Source organism: Rhinopithecus roxellana, chromosome 2, assembly GCF_007565055.1.
Source record: "Rhinopithecus roxellana isolate Shanxi Qingling chromosome 2, ASM756505v1, whole genome shotgun sequence".
NCBI classification, from domain to species: domain Eukaryota; kingdom Metazoa; phylum Chordata; class Mammalia; order Primates; family Cercopithecidae; genus Rhinopithecus; species Rhinopithecus roxellana.
The window spans coordinates 121,568,021-121,590,740 of NC_044550.1; the positions used below are offsets into that span (position 1 = coordinate 121,568,021).

General features: G+C 34.6%; 1 non-coding gene across 1 annotated transcript; it reads left to right on the top strand.

The window, feature by feature from the left end:
• The first annotated feature begins 16,428 nt into the window (after window positions 1-16,428).
• Window positions 16,429-16,534, top strand: LOC115895919. Its single transcript, XR_004055980.1, has one exon. It is a non-coding gene; the product is annotated as a U6 spliceosomal RNA (small nuclear RNA).
• The last annotated feature ends 6,186 nt before the right edge of the window (window positions 16,535-22,720 follow it).

Genomic DNA, 22,720 nt, shown 5'->3' on the forward strand with positions numbered 1-22,720 from the left:
TCCATTACTGATTTTTATTAAATGTTCAAGCAATTTGTCATCTATTTTATTCTATCAGTTTACCTTTTGACAAGAGTATTTTGGTTTTGTATATATACAATATCATCCACAAAAGTCTTATTTATTTTATATTTAAAAATATTATTTTATTTCTTAATTGCAGTTTCTATAAGCTCTGAAGCAATATTGGATAATAATGGTGATGATGGGCACCCCGGATAGTTTTTGAATTTAAATAAAATGGTTTTGGTATCTCTATCTATGGTAATAATTGTTGTTTTAATAAAGTCTTTGTTATATTTAAATAACTCTATTGTTCTTCAATTTGATTATAATTTTAATTAGAAGTTCAAAAATTATATATGTGTTCAACATCTATTGGTATAGTTGGTTCATATCTATTTGTATAGTTAATATAGTTGGTTCAATAGATGTTGCTTCAATATCTATTGGTATATGTGTTCAACATCTATTGGTATATAGCAGCAAACATTGACAAATGAGATCTAATTAAACTAAAGAAACAATAAACTGTTTCTTTTGTAGAGAAAAACAAACAAAACAAAACAAAAACAAAACAAAACAAAAAGCTACCACAGAGTAAACATATACTTACATAATGGGAGAAAATTTTTGCAAACTATGCATCCAACAAAAGTCTAACATCCAGAATCTATAAGAAACTTAAACAAATTTACAAGAAACAAAACCAAGCAACCTCATTAAAAAGTGGGTAAAGGACATGAACAGACACTTTTCAAAAAAGGCGTACATGAGGCCAACAATTTTATGAAATAAAGGTTAACACCACTGATCATTAGAGAAATGCAAATATAAACCACAATGAAATACCATCTCACACCAGTCAGAATGGCTATTACTAAAAGTCAAAAAATAACAGATGCTTTTGAGGTTGCAGAGAAAAAGGAACACTTATACACTGTTGGTGGGAGTGTAAATTAATTCAACCATTGTGGAAGACAGTGTGGCAATTACTCAAAGACCTAAGGACATAATACCATTAGACCCAGCAGTCCCATTACTGGGTATATACCCAAAGGAATAGAAATTGTTCTATTACAAAAACACATGCTTGTGTATATTCATTGCAGCACTATTCACAATAGCAAAGACACGGAATCAACCTAAATGCCCATCAATGACAGATTGGAAAAGAAAATGTGGTACATATATACCATGTAATACTATGCAGTCATAAAAAAAGAACAAGATCACATCCTTTTTAGGGAATGAATGGAGGTGGAGGCCATTATCCTTAGCAGACTAACACAGGAACAGAAAACCACGTGTATTAGCCTGTTCTCACACTGCTATTAAAGAGATACCTGAGACTGGGTAATTTATAAAGGAAACAGATTTAATTGATTCACAGTTCAACATGGCTGCGGAGGCCTCAGAAAACTTATAATCATGGCAGAAGGGGAAGTAAACACATCCTTTTTCGCATGGCAGCAGGAAGAAGTGCCAAGCATAAGAAGGAAAAGCACCTTATAAAATAATCGGATCTCATGAGAACTCACTCACTATCATGAGAACAGAAGCACAGGGGTAACTGTCTCCATGATTCAATTACCTTACATCAGGTCCCTCCATGACACATGGGGATTATAGGAACTACAACTCAAGATAAGATTTGGGTGGGTGGGAATACAGCCAAAGCATATCATCAAGTATCATATGTACTCACTTATACGTGGGAGCTAAATGATGAGAACACATGGACACATGGTCAGGAACAACATGTACTGGAGCATGTCAGAGGGCGAGGGCTGGGAGAGGATCAGATAAAATAACTAGTGAGCACTAGGCTTAATACCTGGGTGACGAAATAATTTGTACAACAAGCCCCATGACACAAATTTACCCATGTCACAAACCTACACATGTGCTCCTGAGCTTAAAGTAAAAGTTAAACAATAAAGAAAATGTAGAGAGATTTGACAAATAGTAGCTAACACTTACACAGTACTTTGGATAGGCACTGTTCTAAACACTTTACATGTAGAATTTGATTTAATCCATACAGCATCTTTGTAAACATGTTTGATGTCCACATTCTGTAAGTGAGAGATGGAAAGCAGAGGGAGGTTAATTTTTCTCAGTACCACACAATTATTAAGTGAAGGAAGTCGGATTTGAACACAGGCTTGTGGCTGTTATTCCTCTTTGTGACAGTAGAAGAGGCCAGGAATGTTCGAGGAAATCTTTCCTCATGGAACTAGGAGTAAAGAGTCACCCTGGGTTTCGCTCCAATAAAAGCATGGGGTTTGATAAAATGGGGGCCTATCATCTCTCAAGGAAAGTGATTAGCAGTGTGCTGTATTTGGACAGTCTCTCATTTTCAAGATGTCACTCCAACATACTAACCACTGTTCTTTTGAGCATTTTCTTGGGATCAGATGTGGACAATAGAGAGCTTATCTCCAAAGTTCTGAAATGGATTAAAATCATGTATTAATTAAACCCAATCTAAGGCCATTTAGTAACGAAGGTCCAACTTCACTGCATAATCTATTTCTATTCAAGATTTTTTCTGGCCTATAACATAATACATTAGAGATTCTGTAGTGAGATTAAACAACATTAAGATATTTCAAGATGCCAGTGTCAAGATGCTAATTTTTGTATGCAAAATTGATCCCATTATTAACTTCTCAGAGAGAAATTAAAGTATAAATATATTAGCCACTTTCATAGTACAAAAAATCAAATTCTGTTACTCTTTTAATCAAAATTCAAAGAAATAAAAGTATAATATTGAATACCTTCAGCTTCTTCAGTTTAGTCCCAGCCAGAATTTTCTTCATGCTGGAGTAGAACTGATTTCTATCAGCAGTTACATTGTTTTTCTCTAGCATAAGTAAAAAATGTTTAATGATCTGAAAAGTATTTGCAGGGCCTCTCTTTGTAGAGTTCAAAGAGTTAATAAGAAACAAAAATCATTATATCTTTCCAATTAAGGTAAGAAGTGAATAGTTATTTCTAAAGCTGTTATTCCAGGAAAAAAAAAAAAAATGTTTGCAAAACTAAGTGTTTAATGATGCCAAAGACCAGAGAAGAAATTCCTTTTGACTGGAGAAGGTAATTGTTTTGGTTGTAGTCTTGCCAGGATGCCACTCAGACTGTTCCAGGTGTTCTAAATTCTAAATCCATGACTTGTAAATTTAAACTCAATTGGGAGAACTCTCCTAGCAAGAAGTTAATTTTGGTGTCCTGCAATCACATTTCTGAAGGGATAATCAGTTTATGCACTGGCCTCTCGTTTCCAAAAGTGACACGCAATCTACTTACAAAGTTTAGAAGTTTTCAAGGGTGGCAGCTCAGTTGCCAGGTGCATACTCTTGTAAGTACATATTTTCAGTCTTGTGCCAGAATGGTTATTTCCAGTGCCTCTTGCCAAGAAACCTACTCGTAACAAAACTTCCTCCTCAAACTGGATGTGTCCAATCCAGTGCCACCCTAAAACCATGAAATAGCAAATTGTTTTTTGAGTTTATGGCATTCCTCATGATAAGCCCTCCTACTATTTTCTTGGCCCTACATGCAGAATGGAATTTGGAGCATCTGGTCTAGAGATGTCTGTCAATAACAATTTAAAGCTAAAACATCTCTAGTACTCAGAGACATATGCAGGACTTCACTACCCAGCAATTTAAAAGCAGCAAAGACTGTTTCGTCTGCTATGATCTAAGAGGCCTATTCCTTGCAATGGAACATTTGCCTCAGCCATACTTCCTTAGAAAAAGCTGCACCTGAAGAAGGGTCTGCAGCATCCCAAATCTGGATCCCTATTCTTGCTAAGACCCTGGAGCTTTGAGTCTTTCTGATAGAGTCTGCCTCTACTGAGAGCTGAGTGCCTTGTGGATCCTAGCTGAGGCTCCCATCTTCTTTTCCCCGTTTCAAATCATCTCTCATTGGTCACCCCCCTTGAAGTCTTTCCTTAGATCCAGGGGCCTTTGTTTAAATCTCAATAGTGTTTTTTCCCTTGGACAAAAACACAGCCAGTTGCAATTAACTACCACAGTCAAAATACTATGGGATGGGGTTAAACTTTTTAATTTGGTCAATGTCTTAAAACCCATCTGGATCTAAAATTAACCTCTGAAGATTACCAACAAGAGAAGACCAAGGCCCAAACCACTCATCTTTAAGCTACTAATTGCTTCTCCAAGTGTATGTTTTGCTACCCCAAATTCTACTCTTTGGTTTTATTTTTTAATATTTCTGGCCTATGTATTTAGGGTTTAGGGTCAATAAAGCCACTTAAAATTATTATTTCACCCCCTCATCCCTGGTAAAAACTGAACAAGTTAGGAGGAAAAAATCAAAATGGAAGCCAAAATAATGTCAGGGACTGGGTTGGCAATTATACCTCTAGGCTGGTTAGCCAAGCGCACTACTTGGCAATTCAGAATTTGAGAAATAGACATCCTCTCCCATTCATGGGTTGCACAAAGAAAAGAAAAAAAATGTATTCTCTTTGAGGATAGATTATTAACCAAAGAAAAAAGTGAAAATAAGCCAAGAAGTTATAGTTATTCTTCCCAAAGTTACCCTTCAGTTTTCACTTCACTCCCGCTAGGGTAGAATAAATGAAGGACTGAGGAAAGTCTATAAGTATGCTTTCGAAATTTCTGATCTTGGATACCTGGAGTGAGAAATGGCATTTTTCTTTAATAAGTAAGAGTTAAATTAATAACTATTACTACTACTACTAGGTAATATTATTAATGCATAAACTTGCAACTTAAGGGCATAACTGTGCTACATGGAAAATAAAATGTTACATACAGGAATACTTTTGTTTACTTATGCAAAGGTATATTTGCAGAAATACATTCTTTTGCTCCAGGTTCTATATATTTCTAGCACAGAAAAACCCTTTGATCAATGCATGCAACATATTGGGAACAATTTCTAAATGATGTATGCAAGACACTATCACAGTTCCTCAAGTGTGGAGACAATGTTTGCCCCTTTTTACTTCTGAATCCCATTTATTTACTGGCAAACTAATGGATTAAACTAATATCATTTTTAAAAACTCTTGTTTATTATGTCCTTTATGAGACTGAAAAAATTGAAAAACATTTTAAGGATGGTGGAAATTTGCCAATAATGGCAGAATACCTACTTTGTGCCAGAGATATTGCATATCATAGCCTGTGTTACTCTCATGTTGATATTACTGATTAGATATTATTTTCTCTATTTTGTGGAAAATGCATTTGAGGCCAGAAAGGTCAAATAACATGTCCAGTGTCATATAACACATGGAAGGAAACTATTTGAATGCATGGATATCTGGTTCTCATGCTGTTTTCACGGTAGCCCACCCTCTTTGTCTGTTTGCAACTTAACAACTCAGTCCCGTGCCTTATTGGAATTATTAGATTTGTTACCACAGTCATCATGCTACATTTTAAATATAAAATTATATTCACTTATATCTCAAGAAATACCTTGCTAAGTTTCCTTTATTTCCTATAATTGTGTGCTCTGAGGTCACTGGCAGATTTCGAGTTTAAAGGCAGCATTATGCATTTAATTATTTTATTGTATGTTTTGTTCATTTGATTGACTAGGGATTAAGATAAATTTCTTGGGGTGTGGGCAACATTCTGGGGCTTCTTCAAATGATTAAAGTTATTTTAAATTACAGGATTTCTTATTCAAGAGTTATTTTAGGAGTCACTTATCCTGAGTTTTCAAAATCATGTCAACTTTAAATTTAAAAAATATAGAACTAATATATCGGTCCTATATCCATCTTGTTGAAACCTCACTTTCTCCTATGAGATAAGTAATATTGTTCTCTTTGGCAGAGGTGAAACTGAAGCTAAAAGAAGGTAAATGACATTTCCAGAGTCATACACATAAGAAATGGCATTTTAAGACTTGAACTGAGTTTATTATGGCTTTTAGCTTAGTGTTTGTCTCATGACATTAGGCTTCCTCCATGCCACAGACACAATAGACACATATGGGCTGACCGTCTGACAGTATCAACTTCTGCTTCAGGAGAGAACACACTAGCTGGTATTGGACTTAGCCTGTTGATGTAAATAACCATAAAACTGCACACAACATATAAAGTTTCTGTTTTCAGACACTGGGTAACAGGCGACACCAGAATGAGACCCTTGAGAGAAGGAAAACACATGGCATGAGTTCCATGTTATCCTTGGTTTTGTCCTGGGATGCTTTCCAGAATATGGCACAGGGTTGTGAAGCACCATGAAGATTGGCAGTCTCTCTGGGCAGTAGAGATAGAGCTTCCAGTTTGATGATGTTAAAGCAATTGGAATTTGCAAGGCAGAGTGCTGAAGAGGAAGAAGACCCAGAAATGAATAAGCAGAAATCTGCATGGAGGTTATCCTTGGGTTCTAGCTGAGGTCTGGGTTGTGTACACTCAAAGGGTAGAATCCATGAAGCATAGCAGAAAGCAACTGTTAGAGTATCTGAAAGCCAAACAGAGGTTTAAAAAGACTTGATAGACTGATTAATGCCCACTTCTGACTAAGATGAAATATGTCCTCATATAGCACCTTTCTCCGAGTTCTCTGGAAAGACAACTATTTAAGTGTGGTTCAACATTCTCATAAAGGTTCATTAATGCATCTGGAATTATTTTTCTTCTAGATTTATTGGACTGGCAATGCATTATTTCAACTTATTTTCATAAATTTCATATTACTTCATTAACATAACCAAAAAGCCTAGGAAGGTAATAGGTTCTTCTTGAAGCCCCCCCCCCCCCAAAAAAAAAGTAGCATCTATTTTCTGGAGCTCTTCTGTCAAAGACCTTCCCATGGTGATATGACTACAGATTTTAGTGTAAATAATAATTACCAAAAATATTTAGTTAGTAGACTATTAAAGAATCATTTGCATAATTGGTGGTAGATAAAGTTTTCTTTTGGTTCCTTTCTCATTTTCAGGTTTGCTTGAAGAAAATGAAGAAATTATGAAATGTATTAAAATGAAAACTCAAAATGCATTTATATTTTAAAACCTCTGTACTTTGAGCTATATTTTTCATAGGTGAATATAACACTTATTTCTTGAAGTATTTACCATAGGAAACCAGGGTCTTGAGTTGAATTCTCACTCAACAATCATGGAGAAAACTGTGAAGTCAACTCACAGCACTTCATTTCTTTGGGCTCTGGTTTGCTGATTTATGACATGGAGTTAGGAGTAGTCATTTGATGCACTCATATGTATCTTCCATGATTCATATATTGAGTACTGCTGCTGTACTTGCTATCTCAAATTCACACTCTAGAATCATGGAGATTATCATCCATCTATCATTGTTGCCTTTTTTATTTATGCCATTTACAAGGCAGAATTGCAACTATGGCTTAACCTGAATATTGCAGAAAAACATAATGGCCATCCATTTTCTCAAGAGTCCTTGAAAACAAGATGAAAGAACGATGTTGTCTTTCAATTGTTCATGTGAAAAAAAAGGACTTACAGATGTAGAAAAATTGCATTCCCTAAACTACTCTCTAATAGAGTTGAAGACAAGAAGATTGTGCCCTTTAGAGAGAGAGGAAGGTGCTCTTGAAAGGGACTTAGATCTGATGGTATTGAATATGCTTCTGTTGCTCATCATCTTTGATGTTCGGCCTCTAAAGACTTTTTGTTTGTCTTATGTAAGGAAATAATAATACAATTTTTTGGGATGTCATCAGCAGTTTTTTTCCCCTCAAACTTGTTTGTGGGAAGGCGCTAAGAAAGCCTGAGAGTTTTAAAATTTCTGGAGCCCAGAAGAAAGGCATTAGAGGTATAATTATCACATTACCATCTTTCATTTCCATCTCTGATTCTACTATTTTTTCATCTCGATGATGTATTTTCTGTTTTCTCAAAGAGTAATGAATGAGCAGTGAGTAAATCTGAGACTGCAGAATACACAATGAAGAAAACAAGTGAAGAAAACCTTGATGGGGGCAAGCAAAGCTAAAATGCCTAGAAAAAAGGAAAATCTGTATGCAGAAAAATTATAAATCAGATAGGTCAATGCAAAGTATTGAAATAGTCCCATGAAAAGTATGGCATGAGTAGCCCTAGCTGCCACAAAACACCCATGAAAAGAACTAGGAATGACAATGAGGTGAGCACATTATTTAATATTAATACTTGTAGTGTCAATGATATAACAGACACCCTACTATTTAACCTTCACGTTGTTGCTGAACACAAAAGGGATGAGAAGGGTCATCATTTTCTGCTTGGTGTTGACTGGTCTCACTCAGGCTTATTAAGCATAGCTTTATCCTCTCAGGAGACAGGTTATATACCTGGCCTGAATTAGAAAAGTTAGCAAGTGAAATGAGATTTCCCCTAAGCCCCTAACAGTGTTCTTTGGAATATATTTCAAAGCTTATCCTTTAATATAGTAGTATTCCTTTCTCTACAGCTTTATTACGTTTACTTTTCAATTGAATGAAATCCCCATAGTCAGCACAGAGGCATATAATGAAACAGTATCTGACTACCTCATGAAGAAACCTATGGGTGCCCACACACACATGCACACACACCCACATACACACACACACAAACACACACACGCAGACATACGTTCTCTCTCTCCCCACCATCCTCCCCACCACCATCCTCTCTCATATACATACATACAAATACTCTCTATATATTGCCAAGAATTCACCTGGGAAACAGAGGAAAGAAGAATCAGATCCAAGCCTACAATTCTGGCAGAGTTAGACCTCAGTTGCATATACCCTATTATTCTTAGTGAAGTTCAACTTACAAAACATTTAGGTATCCACCATTATTCATAGATTTCCTTCAACTAGAACAACACTCTTCACCTTCTCAATCCTATTCATCTTCAGAAACTAAGATTTTTTTGTAACCCCTGAAAGTTCTAGACCATCCTAGACATAAAGATATATATCCTTTCTAAATTTATAGTCATTTCTAATCAAAATTGATCATTTGCAAATATACCAGGCACTTCTTGTGATACCTGTGGAATTCTCTTTGAAATGCTATTCTAGTTCATTTTAATTTTTATAAATTAGGACTTATTTGGTTCTTCCTGTGTATATTAGTATTTGAATAAGAATCACTGCTATAAACCAACCATCATGTCATGAGTAATAGCTCCAGAAAAGTGGTTTCTAATGCTTCATGTGGTTATGAACTTTTACATTTTCACTAAGGCAGCAAACAGAAAAAAAGAAAATACTAAGTGCAGGAAAAGGGACTGAAGCAAAGAATAAAGGCATACTCTTGAAAAAATTCAAATATCATATAAAGGTAGAACTCAGGAAAGTAGAGTTCCAAGTTGAGAATGTATGAAGGCAACAGAATTAATAATGGGTTCCAGAGAGAGAAATTGAGCCTTAGTGAGAACCTAGCAGGGAAACAGGGATGCAAGTGCACAATAGCTCTGAAAGCAGGGCTGGTACTAAAGTATCTCTGCCCACTAGAGATGGTAGGTGATGGGATATGTAAAACACAGATATGTAAAACCTTGAGAGTTAGCAAAACGTCCAGTTTACAACAGGTAATCTCTTGAGTTGATGTTTGGGACTTTTTTCCCCTACTAATCTTTCTTCCACACAATGTTAAGACCATTTGCAAAAAGGAATTGGTTTTTTTACTCAAATGCCATATTTCCCAGATATACATAATGCAAACTCTGGCTTACACAATGGGATTTTCCTCAAATAACTAATTTGAGTTTTTAGCATGGAAGTACATGTATTTGAAAGTTATGGTTCCATAGAGTTATGCCTTGTCTACAACTTGATGGTGTAATCCTTGAGGTCAGCAACTGTTTTCACTCATCTTTGTATTCTCATAAAATCTATTACAATATTTTCCATGGAGTAGATATTCAACTACTGATGAATTTGTCCTTCTCAATCATGCATATTTACTATATAATGTTATGAATATTCAAATACTCTTTTCTAAATGATGTAACTTTATCCAGTTAATAAAAAAACATTAAAAGCACATTCACATCATTAATGTATCTTGGGTTCAATGAAAAGTCAGGTGGGCAAAACTGATAATACATTAAAAACTCCTTTTTAACCATTATTTCAGAGCTATGTATGGAGCTGCCTTTGAAAACATTTGTACTTCTTATTTAGATGAGCTATGTGACATGCAGAGAAAGATGAAAAACAATCTCTGTGTGAAGTCGCATATGGGGGGTTAGTTCTAGATTTACCAGCTACTAATTTTCCTTTGAGCGATTATATTTGTTCTTTGATTACACATAACCTTACTGATTTCAAAGCAAAAGAGCAGGAGGAGATGAAAATACTTGAATCACACAACAGCCTCAGGTGGTGCCTTTGGAACTGAGGAGCTGACATTCCATTTCCAAGTCTCAAAATATAAGAGACATAACTGGACTGAGCAAATGTAATGCAACAGCAAAAGCCCTTGGCAAATCTGAGCCAAATATCAAGTAGAGGGCACTATTCGTGTGTATAGGAACCCATGCAACCCAGACAAGGAGCATTACTGGATGAACTAGTAGCTCCTTGACTTACTCTTTCCTGGGGAAAGTTTGATACTGTCACACAGGAAGTACCATGGTGGCAATGCCTCCGAACCATGGAAAGCTCTTTCTCAAACAAGAGGAGACTGTTCTTTCAAAAAGGTGATTATGAGTCTTGCCTCTTATTGACTTAATAAAGAATTATATTCTAATTAATACAGAGTGGCTGGTAATAGACACAGAGCCTTCTAACAAAAGACGGAAAGTTGCAGAGGATACTAGAGAAAACAAAGTCTCCCTTTGGAATTAACAAATAAATATTAAATACTTAATGTCTGATATGGAGAAAGTACATAAGCTTAATATATTAAATTATTTTATCCTATAAATATATTATTTCTTTTTGGCTCTTACACTACTTTACATTTATTGAGTGATTACTGTATGCCAAGTACAGAGTTGAATGTTTCACAATCTTATTGCTTTTAAGCCTCATAATAAGGATGATCATAAAAAATATGTACAGTTAATCTCACTTTTTTTAAAAGGTGAACTGGATCTTGAAGAATTTAGGTAAGTCACTCACGATAACACAACTAGTGATTTCAAGACTGGGACTTGGAGCCAATCCTGACTAACTTCAAATCGTATGCTTGTAATTATTAATCTGAAAGATTCCTGAAGGAAGAAGACATTCAGCATAGACAGCAGATGTCTGTAGCCAAACTATGCATTAAGAAGAAAATTCAGAGAGGACAACAATTGTTTCTTGATAATGTTGGATTAGAGACCATTGTTAGGAATCAGAAATTATGTTTTACCCCCTTTTCAGTAATTATACGTACATAGTGTTTCAATTAGACACACCCAATTCCAAGGAGTCTCAATTTAGTTTCAGTTATTCTCAAAAAATTCATTATAGATTTGTGAGTTAAAAGAGGCCTACCAGATGTCGTATAAGAATACTTAGGCCAGGGGATAAAGATTTTAGTACCCAGAGAAGATAAAATTAATTAACAGTTAACAACAACCTGTGCAGAATACTACATTCTTAACAAGGCTTTTTTATTTTCTTTCCCCTGGGAGTGCTCTGAGCTATACCTCGTAATGTGAGCAGTCAGCTAATAGCATTATTAACAATGGCTTCTGTGTTTTCTAGTTCACAGAAATTCAATTAATAAGTAATTCCACATCTTTGCCCCCTTGTGTAAACAAATTGCCTTCACTTGGCTAAACTTATGGCTGGTGGACCCACAGTGTAAAAGTATCTTGACATTGGTAAACTGTATTAAAGTTTTCCAGTCTTTTTCCCAATCCTTTGCTGAAAACATTGCATTCATGCATTAATTCATGTATTCATTCATTTAGTCATTTCACAAAAGTATGTAGAATGCCTTCTCTATGCCAGGCATATTTTACATGCTAACAAAGAAATGATGTGCACACAGGTAAATTTCTTGTGCCTATGTGCAAATACATAAACATAATGCCAGTAATAAGCTGAGTAAGAAGAGAGAGTGTACCTGGTAGATGTGGGTGGAATTTAAAATAGGGTGTTCAGATAAGACTTTGCTGGGGAGGTGCCACTTAAGCAACACCACAATTAAAACAGTGGTGCCAGGGAACACACTTGTGAGGTAAGAACACTCTAGACTAAGTAAAAAGGGGAGACACCCTGAAGTGGAGGCCTGCTGAGTATGTTTAAGCAAGGTTCAGGGAGGAATTTAGAGTTTTGGAACAAAGTGAGAAATAAGGAATGAAGTCAGAATAACAACTAGGGGCCAGATCATATGAAGGCTTTCATGCTGTGGCTTTTGTTCTTAGTGACAAGAAGTCACTGGGAGTTTTCAGTAGGCTATGGCAAGATTTGAAGTATGTTTTAAAATTTATGTTTTTATTATGTACAACAGATTGTACTTCCTATAGATAAGGTCACATAACTCTGAAGTTAAAAAAAGAAAAACTAACAGAAACATTATTTGCCCTTTAGAAGAGTGTTAGTGTAATTCTTGAGTAGAATTATATCATTGTCATTTGCTCCATTGTTAACTTGTTTTTCTTTCAAATTTATTGAATGTAATATCTATAAAGAAACATACATAAATCAAAAATACACAGCTTAATGAATTATCACAAGGTGAAGAATGTCCATAGTGATTATCTAAGCCAGGAAACAGAGTTGTGACCTGTCTCATGTTATACACCTTCCCTCCTCCCGTATGAACCACTAACTTGCTTCTGAAATCATAGATCAGATGTGTCTAAATTTCCGTTTTTTATAGGTACTTCAGTCATATTGAATTAGGGGTTCACTCTACTCCAATGTGGTTTCATCTTAAGTAATTATATCTGAAATAATCCTATTTTCAAGTTTGCATTTTGAGGTACTAAAGTTAGGACTTCGACATATGAATTTTTGAGGGACACAATTCAACCTATAACATATCCGATAAAAAGTTGGATTATTTTTCTGAAGCACTTCCATTAGCATTTATTACAGGTATAACCTATTGGTGATGAAATTATCTCACCTATAATTTATCCAAAACTATCATTGTTTCACTTTCATTTTTGAAGTATGTATAATTTTTGTTGATGCCTTCCTTCTTTTGTCATTCAGCAATTTAAAAAATGACCTTCCATTATGTTTTGGTCTTCATCGTTATGATGAGAAATCAGCCTTTTTTTCTAGTCATGATTTCCCTGAATATAATGTGTCTTTATTTTTTTCTTCTGTATAGTTTTTAGATTTTCCATTTGTTGTTGCTTTCCAGTAGGATAATCACAGTGTACCCAGGTGTTGTTTTCCTTATATGTATTCATTTTAGCATTTGCTCTACTGCTTGGATTTGTGCATTGATGTTTCTCACCACATGCTGTAGCTTAAGTGTGTCCCTCAAAGTTCATATGTTGAAAACATGATTCCCAATGAGGAGGTGTTGGGAGGTGAGGCTTAAAGGAATGAGTGTGGGTCATGGGGGCATGGCTTTCATGAATGGATTAACGCTGCTATTATGGGAGTGGTTTGTTATCGTAAGAGTGGGTTCCTAGTAAAAGGAAAAGTTTGACCCCCTCTTGCATGCTCGCTCTCTCTCTCTCTTTTCTCTCTTTGCACTTTTGACTTTCTGCCATGGGATTTATCAGCACAAAGACCCTCACCAGATGTGGGTCCCTTTCTTTCTGAAGAATTTCAGAAGCTTATTGCTTACAGGAAACTAAAATAGAACCAAATGTAAGACTTGGAAATAAAAAACTATGAATAAATAAATAAAAATTTGAAAATATAAATAAAAACTTATTTTAACTTTGACAGTACATTATTTATAAGACAAGAAAAGATCTGTGAAATTAAGTACATTTGAAAATAAATTATTCACACTGAAGCATAAGTAGAAAACTGATTTGAAAAAATGAACACAGTCTCAGTGCGCTACGAACGGTAACAAGGAGTTTAACATCTAAATTTTTTACAAGTTCAGTAATTTTTGATTGTGTTCTGGACATTGTTATTGATACATTTTAAGGAGTTTATGTTATATTGTGCTATTTTAAAGGTTTTTGAATTTTGTATGACAATCAATTAAATTCTCTTGATCCTGTTCGGCTTGATTTTAGGTTTTATTAGGGTAAACATAATTCTAAGTTGTGGCTTTAATTCTAGGATATGGCTCTTTCACCTAAATCATGACTTTTTGAGGTTCAGCTGCATGTCCAAGGTGCTCAGTGCAGACTTTCACTCTGGGTTGAGTAGAACTCCAGTGTTTCCAGGCATGGTGAACTCCAATATTTTCAGACACTGCATGACCTTTTTAAACCTCGGTTTGGCTTTCAGATGCTCAACAGTTGCTTTCTGCTATGCTTCATGGATTCCACTCTCTGAGTATACACAACCCATACTTCAGTTAGAACTCTAGGATAACCTCCATGTGAATTTCTGCTTATCCCTTTCTGGAGCTTCTTCCTCTTCTGCACTTTGCCCTGCAAATTCCAATTGCTTTAACATCTTCAAACTGAAAGCTCTACCGCTACTACCCAGATAAATTGCCAATCTTCACGGTGCTTTACTTCCCCTTGCCATGTTCTGGAAAGTGTCCCAGGATAAAACCAAGGATAACATGGAGCTCGTACTATGTGTTGTCCTTCTCTCAAGGGTCTCATTCTGGTGTTGCCTATTACCCAGTGTCTGAAAACAGAAGGCTTATATATTACGTGCAGTTGCGTAGTTATTTATATCAATAGGCTAAGTCCAATACCAGCTAGTGTGTTCTTTCCCAAACCAGAAGTTGATATTGTCAGATTGTTAATTTTGGCAATTCTGGTTTATGTGCAGTGCTTTCCATTATTGTTTCAGTAGTATTTCTCTCATTGCTAATGACGTTATAATGCTTAATTCCCATTTAGATAATCAAGTGACTCTTTTATTTATTTATTGAGCTGCCTGAAATTTTCTTCTTGATTTACAGAAGTTCTCTCTCGTTTATTCTGAGGCAAATATTTTCTCCAGCAATATAGAAGCCCTTTCACTCTTTCCATTCTCTCTTTTTTTTGTTGCTAACTTCTAACTTAGAACTCATGACATCTATTCCCTTTCTTACTTTTCAGGTTCTTGGCTTGTTTTAGATCAAAATTATGCTGGATTCATTAAATAAGTTGGAAGTTATTTTCTTTTCTTCTGTTCTCTGGGAGAGTTTATGTGTATAAATCCATGTACATTATTTTTAAAACATTTGATAGAATTTTCGGGTAAAACTATCTGGGCCTGGAGTTTTCTTTGCAGAAGAATTTTAAATTATAGATTTGACTTTTATTTTTTAGTAGTTAGGGGACTATTCAGATTTTTCTCTTTTATTTATTTGTGTATTATGGTAATTTTATATATGAATATGTTAATTTAACATACATTTTCCAATTCATTTTTATTAACATCACCTTTTGACCTTTTAAGTGTCTATAGAATCTATAAAGTTACATCATTTTTATTCTTAATATTATTTAGGTTAAGACTCTATTTGTCTTGATAAATCTTACAAGAGATTTAATAGCGTATTTGTATTTTCAAAGAATCTTAGTTTTCGTGTTGTAGACACATCTCCATTGTATCTTTATTTTCTATTTTATAAATTTATCTTCTTATCTTTATTGCCATCTTTCTTCTACATTCTTTTGTTTAAAGTTTCAATGCCAAATGCTCTGTTTTCTTTCCCTCTTATTCCTAATATTCCAAAGATAAGGTACTTTTTGATCCTGAACCCGAACCTAAGATGTCTACCACAGCCTCTAATTCTTAGTTGGTGCTGGACTACAGTTTTTGACTTTGCTGTACATGAATCTGTTAAATGTTTTGTTTGGCTTCTCAGCTTCTCAGTAATCTGTGTAATTGGCATTTGCCTTTAGGGATAATATGTCTTCAACTTCTCAATTTCTTTGCATAGTCTTCCCTTCTCTCCAAGACCTTGGCCTTGTAATTTCTCTCTGCCTTGAGAGTTCTTTGGTATAGCAAAACAGATTTGTTTTTTGTTCCAGCTTTTTCTAGGTCTTCTCAGCAAGAATATACAAATAAACAAATGGATTTACCTTTATGAAACACATTTTGATAAAGTTTTGACCAGTTTTTAAGACAGATAATATTCTAAATGTCTTGAATTTACTGTAACTGTTATTACCAATTTAACATTTTATAGAATATTTTTGAGTGGAACCTCTTGTATTGACAACAAATTAGCTTTTCATAACATTTAAAACTGAATAATTAATTGTAAAGACTCATTTTCACTAATGTAATTCCGGAAAATTTTCAAAAAATTACATTTAGGATTTCTAAATGCTGATTTAAAAATTATGTTTATTTGAAAAGAAACTTAGACTCTAACCATAGTTTCTGCAAAAATATTTTTATAATTCAGAAACAAATGCTCACTTTGTCAACACACATACTAAACTTGAAATAATACAGAGAAGATTAGCATGGCCCTCTTCAAGAATGACAAGCAAATTCATGAGACATTTCATGTTTTTTAAGTCCTCAAAGCAATGGCATCAAAAACAAAAAGGGAGACTAATTAAACTTAACTTCTGCACCGCAAAAGAAGTTATCAACAGAGTAAACAGACAACCTACAGAATAGGAGAAAATATTTAAAAACTATGCATTCAACAAAGATCTAATAGCCAGAATCTATAAGGAACTTAAACAAAATAATAATCAAAAAACAGATGACCTCATTAAAAATGGGCAATAAACATGGACAGACACACAAGCAGTCAACAAAAAAGAAAAAATGCTACACATCACTAACCATCAGAGAAATGCAAATCAAAACCACAGTGAGATACCATCTCACACCACTCAAAATGATTATTACTAAAAAGCCAAGAAATAACAGTTTCTGGTGAGGTTGCTAAGAAAAGAGAAGGCTTATACATTGTTGATGGGAATGTAAATTAGTACAGCTACTGTGGAAAGCAGTTTGGAGATTTCTCAAATAATTTCAAACAAAACTACTGATATGGTTAAACTTTCTGTCCCTACCCAAATCTCATCTTGAGTTGTGATCCCCATAATCGCCACATGTCAAGGGCAGGACCTTGTGGGAAGGGATTGGATCATGGGGGTGGTTTATCCCATGCTGTTCTCATGACGGTGAGTTCTCACAAAATCTGATGGTTTATTACTATTACTTTGAGATGGAGTGTTGCTCAGTTGCCACCTGGGGTGCAGTGGCACCATCTCAGCTCACTGCAGCTTCCGCCTTCCAGGTCTAAGCAATTCTTCTGCCTCAGCCTCCAGAGTAGCTGGGATTACAGGCATGTGCCACCACGCCCTGCTAATTTTTATACTTTTAGTAGAGACAAGGTTTCACCATGTTGGCCAGACTGGTCTTGAACTCCTTACCTCAGATGATCCACCTGCCTTGGCCTCCCAAACTGCTGGGATTACAGGCATGAGCCACTGTTTCCATCCGATCTGATGGTTTCATAAGGAGCTCTTCCCACTTCACTTATTAACACATTTTCCCGCTGCCATGTGAAGAAGTTCCATGCCTACTTCCCCTCCCACCATGATTGTAAATTTCCTGAGGCCTCCCCAGCAATGCAGAACTGTGAGTCAAGTAAACCTCTTTTCTTTATAAATTACCAAGTCTCAGGCAGTTCTTTATGGAAGTATGAAAATGAACAAATACAACTACCATTTGACCCAGCAATCTCATTACTGGGTATACACCCAAAGGAATATAAATTATTCTACCATAAAGACATGCACATATGTTCATTGTAGCACTATTCACAATAACAAAGACAAGGAGTCACGGTGGATTGAATAAAGGAAATGTGGTACATACACACCAGGAAATACTACACAGACATTAAAAAAAGAATGAAATCCTGTCCTTTACAAGTAAAATGAATGAATCTAGAAGCCATTTTCCTAGGTAAAGAAACACAAAAAAAGAAACAAAAAACTAAATACCACACATTCTCACTTACAAATGGTAGCTAAACATTGGGTTCTCATGGATATAAAGATGGCACCAGCAGATACTGGAGACTGCTAGACAGAGGAGGGAGGTGTGAGTGGGAATCATTGAAAAACTACCTATTGAGTACTATGCTACCAGGGTGATGGGATACATCATACTGTCAACCTCAATGTCATTCAATATACCCATGTAAAAAACCTGTACGTGTACCCTCTGAATCTAAAATAATATTTGAAAGTATGTTTAAAAAGAAATAAATATATACTATAAATCAATATAACTTGATGAAACTAAATTCTTTTATACCAATTTAATACCTGAGAAAATATTTTAGAGAGATCACTTACACAGAGATGATATTAATTTTTAAGATTATTTCATTTTTATTATCATTCTTTTCTAACTTCAAAACTGAGGTTAAGAGAGAATAAGTGACTTCCATGTGTCACACGACAAATAAATAACAGAGGCAGAACATGCCTCTTTTGACTGCTTCAAACATTCTTAAGTCTCTCATTACTTTCCCACACCTTTAATGCTATGCTCCTGGCTAGTCATTATGCTTTCCCAGCCCCGTAGTTGATAATGACATTTGTTGAAAGTTAAAGCAATGATTATTTTCTGAACTTCTTCACTTCCTGACTTCACAGTCTGATCTGTTAAGCATCATTCATATTTCAGGTTTTGCTATTTTTTTCAAAACCAAACAAACAAATAACAAATAACTTAAATCAATAAGTCAATATATGAAAATTAGGGAATGGATTCCTGCTTTGGCTGAAAGGCTGAACAAATTATTTCACAATTACATTCCAAGTTCAATACTAGGTAATAACTCTCTTCAAAATGTTTAATTTAAAAACAACTTGAAAATAATTTAAAAATATTATATGTGATTTTTATTCAAAAATATGTAGTATTAATGTTCAAACTACATTTATACCTTTTTAAAAAAAATTTGTGTAAGCACACCATAAATCTTTATGACTGTCTTTTCTTTCTAGTTGCCTCTTACTTTTCTTTTGTTAAATATGTATATTTTGTTTTGCTATAAATAGTCTATCTTTTGAGCCCAGCCACTATGGCATCTGATTATGGCCTTGACATCAATCAGCAGTGCACTTCTCTGAAGGAAATGGTGTAGTCTATGTGTAATTCATATTTTCTTTGTGGTGCATGAGTGCCTATACAGTAATTAAAGCAAGCAGCTAGTGAAATCATGGGTTATTAGGAGGAAATGCTTGTGATTAGAATAAAAGATGATTGTTGCATTAATATTTCAGATGGCAGAGTCTGTATGAAGGGAAGCTATTTCTGAAGGGACTTGGGGATTCTGCCCTTGGGGTGCATGTGCTAATTCCAAACCCTGTAACTAAAAACCTACCTACATTAATCCAAATAAGCCTGACTACTTGAGATGCACTGGAAGTACAGAGAAATAAATTGTAGAGTATAATAGAGAAGAGGAGAGTGAAATCAATAAATACTGAGCACTCCCATCTATATGTAAAGCAACATGCTAGTTGCTACAGGTTAGAGACAGAGATGTAGAATTCTCTGCCTGACCTCAGAGAGCTTCTATTAGCTGGGGAAACAAGACCATGGTTGTATTTGAATATCACAATATAATACTGTGTTAATTTTCTATTGCTGCTGTAACAAGTTACCACCAACACAGTGGCCTAAAACAACTCAAGTTATGATCTTACAGTTACATAGTTTTGAAGCCTCACACAGCTCTCACTAGGCTAAAATCAAGATGTCTGTAGGGCTGCGTTTCTTTTTGGAAGCTCTAGGGGAGAATTCATTCCCTTGCTTTTTCCAGTTCCCACAGGCTATCCACATTATTTTCCTAGAGTTTCTGAACCTTGCTCATATCTATAGAGCCCCTTTTGACATGGAATGTGATCTATTCACAAGTTCTGGAAATTAGGGCATGGATATTTTGGTGGGGGTGCATTATTCAGCCTACCATAAATACTGAAAAGATAACTTAAAAATAAAGTTTAAATTAAGATTTAGAGAAAGGGAGAGAGGGAGATCATCGTGAGCAAAATGCTAAGATAAAGGTTCATCAAGATAAGTTCATCTTTGAAAAGTAGACTATTTGCTTCTAGATATTTTCTTCTCCTTTTGAATGAATTTTAATTCTAGAAAATCAATTACTTCAATATTTTATAAGTTATTACCATGAGTAGTAACATTATTTATATTATCTCAATTTATCCTCAAAATAACACTATCAGAGACATATTAATGTTATCCCTGTTTATTTAGATGAAGAAAAACTAGGTTAAGTAAATTGCCCCAAATCACATATCTTGTACATTCAGAAATTAAAATTCAACCTCACATAATTGACACCTGTGCCCACAAACTTAACCACCATAATCTATCCATCTTATTTTACATTTTCCTTCAAATTTCTAATATTTTGTTGGAGTATTTTTAATCAGGTTTTTATAAGAGGTATATATTTCTTCTAACACTTTATATTTTGCCACTCTTAGATGTTATTTTCAAATATACCTATTTCTCCTTTCATGTTTATAATATTCTTACTAATTTTTTTCAAAATTTATTTTTCTTTTAATATCTGATCTTGAATAGTTAATTATTTTCTTCAAAAACCTATAAGGTATGAAGTTAATTTCAGAGTTAATTATGATTTGGCCAAATCTCACAAATATTAAAAGGCAGTGTTTTTATTTTAATTATTTTAAGATAGTTTCTAATTGAATTTATGAAGTTTTCCTTCATGATTATTCCTGATTACTACAGAAAACTAAAAATCAAGAAAGCTAAAAGAAAATAAACAATCTTCTATCTGGAGATCTAGAGATCTTAAAAATATGGCTAGTTGTTTGAATAGCAGCTTTTAGGATTTTGAGGGGAAGAGGATGTGTATTTACAAAAATAAGATCACAGTGAACCTGTTTTTAACATTTCACTTTTCTTGCAGAAATATATGAAGGATATGTTACTATGTTAACAAAACTATCTTTTTGAGTCATCATTTTTGCTAATTGTATAGAAGGCTTTTGATGTGGATGTTATTTTTAACTAATTCTCTATAGTGAGACTATGTTTTTCCAACTTTGTATTGCTATAAACAACAAAGTAATGAACATTTATATACTTGTAGCTCTATGAATCTATTAATCCATCATCTATTCATTCTCTTCTTGTATCTATTATTATTTGTCTTTCTATTTGATTACATCATTTGTAAGGTAACATACCGTATTGTTAAGTTTTGGCCTCAGATTTCCTGGAATTGAATCTCTTCTCCAGCACTCAGATTTTCTGATTTCAACTCAGAAAATGTTTAAAAGATGACTTCTCCTAAAATAAGCTTCTCATTTTTAAAAAAAACAACATTAGAGTTAAGGTGTTTTTTTATTTCATGATTTTAGACATTGAATCAGAAGAGCAGTTTTAAGGTAATATTTTGTTCAACAGAGAAGGAAGAGATGTAATACTTTACCACATTAGAAATAATAGAAAAAGCAGTAAAATGAAAATCTAGACATAGTTTATTAATATTCAATGTATCTCTCTAATTGTTCTGTTGTTTCCAACCCAGTTAGTGCCCATATTGTACTATGTATATAATGCCATCTTATGGAGGCAATTCAACTCTCTTTGTACAAGCGTTAGGAAAATTTTAATTAAAATTAAAGCTGTACTTCAATTAATAAAAGCATTGCATAATAAAGGCTGCTTGTATTAAAGAAGGGCAAAAATAACATCTGTCTTTATTTTATTAATGCTATTAATATACTCAGCCATTGAATATAGTCCAAGTGAATATTGTCTGCTGGCTAACTCTCCTCTCAAGAACAGATATAAAATTTCTGTAGATAGAAGATGTTTTAGAGAAATCACCTATAACTCAAAGTTTATGCCATGAGTCCTACCTAGTAATCTGAATAAACATTTCTTGAATTGAACATAATTTATTGACAGGTGGTTGGGTCTATTGTTGTGGGTGACCTGTGGACAACTTCTGGAGACAGAGTGATTCACTGACATTGGGCAGGCTGTGATTCTAAACATAGTTATGTTCATATGTAGTTCTCATCAATATCAGCATCAGCTAAAAAAATACAAAGTCTTTGTGGTTGAGTTATTCTCTAATTCAATTTTACTTAACTAACTAAACTTAAAAAAGAAAAATGCTGTGAAATGAAAGACATTTGAGGAGAAAGAGTATAAGCAAAGAGTATAAAAGGAAATCCCAAGTTTGTTTCCTAAATAATACAGCTGAGCCTTGAGTATAGACCTAATTCTTTTCTGTGTCATCATCTTTCTTATGTTAACTTTGGACCAGTGAGCTACATCTATTTTATTTCTGAGTTGTGATGTTTAATATTGAGTGTCAACTGACTGGATTGAAGGGTGCAAAGTGTTGATCCTGGGTATTTCTGTGAGGGTGTGGCCAAAGGAGGTTAACGTTTGAGTCAGTGGACTGGGAAAGGCAGACCCACCCTCAATCTTGGTGGGTACCATCTAATAAATCAGCTGTCAGTGTGGCCAGAATAAAAGCAGGCCGTGGAAAGATTAGACTAAGTTTTCTGGCCTCCGTCTTTCCCCCATGCTGAATGCTTCCTGCACTCTAACATTGGACTCGAAGTTCTTCAGTTTTTGGACTCTTGATCCTACACCAGTGGTTTGCCAGGGGCTCTTGGGCTTTTGGCCACAGACTGAAGGCTGCACTGTCG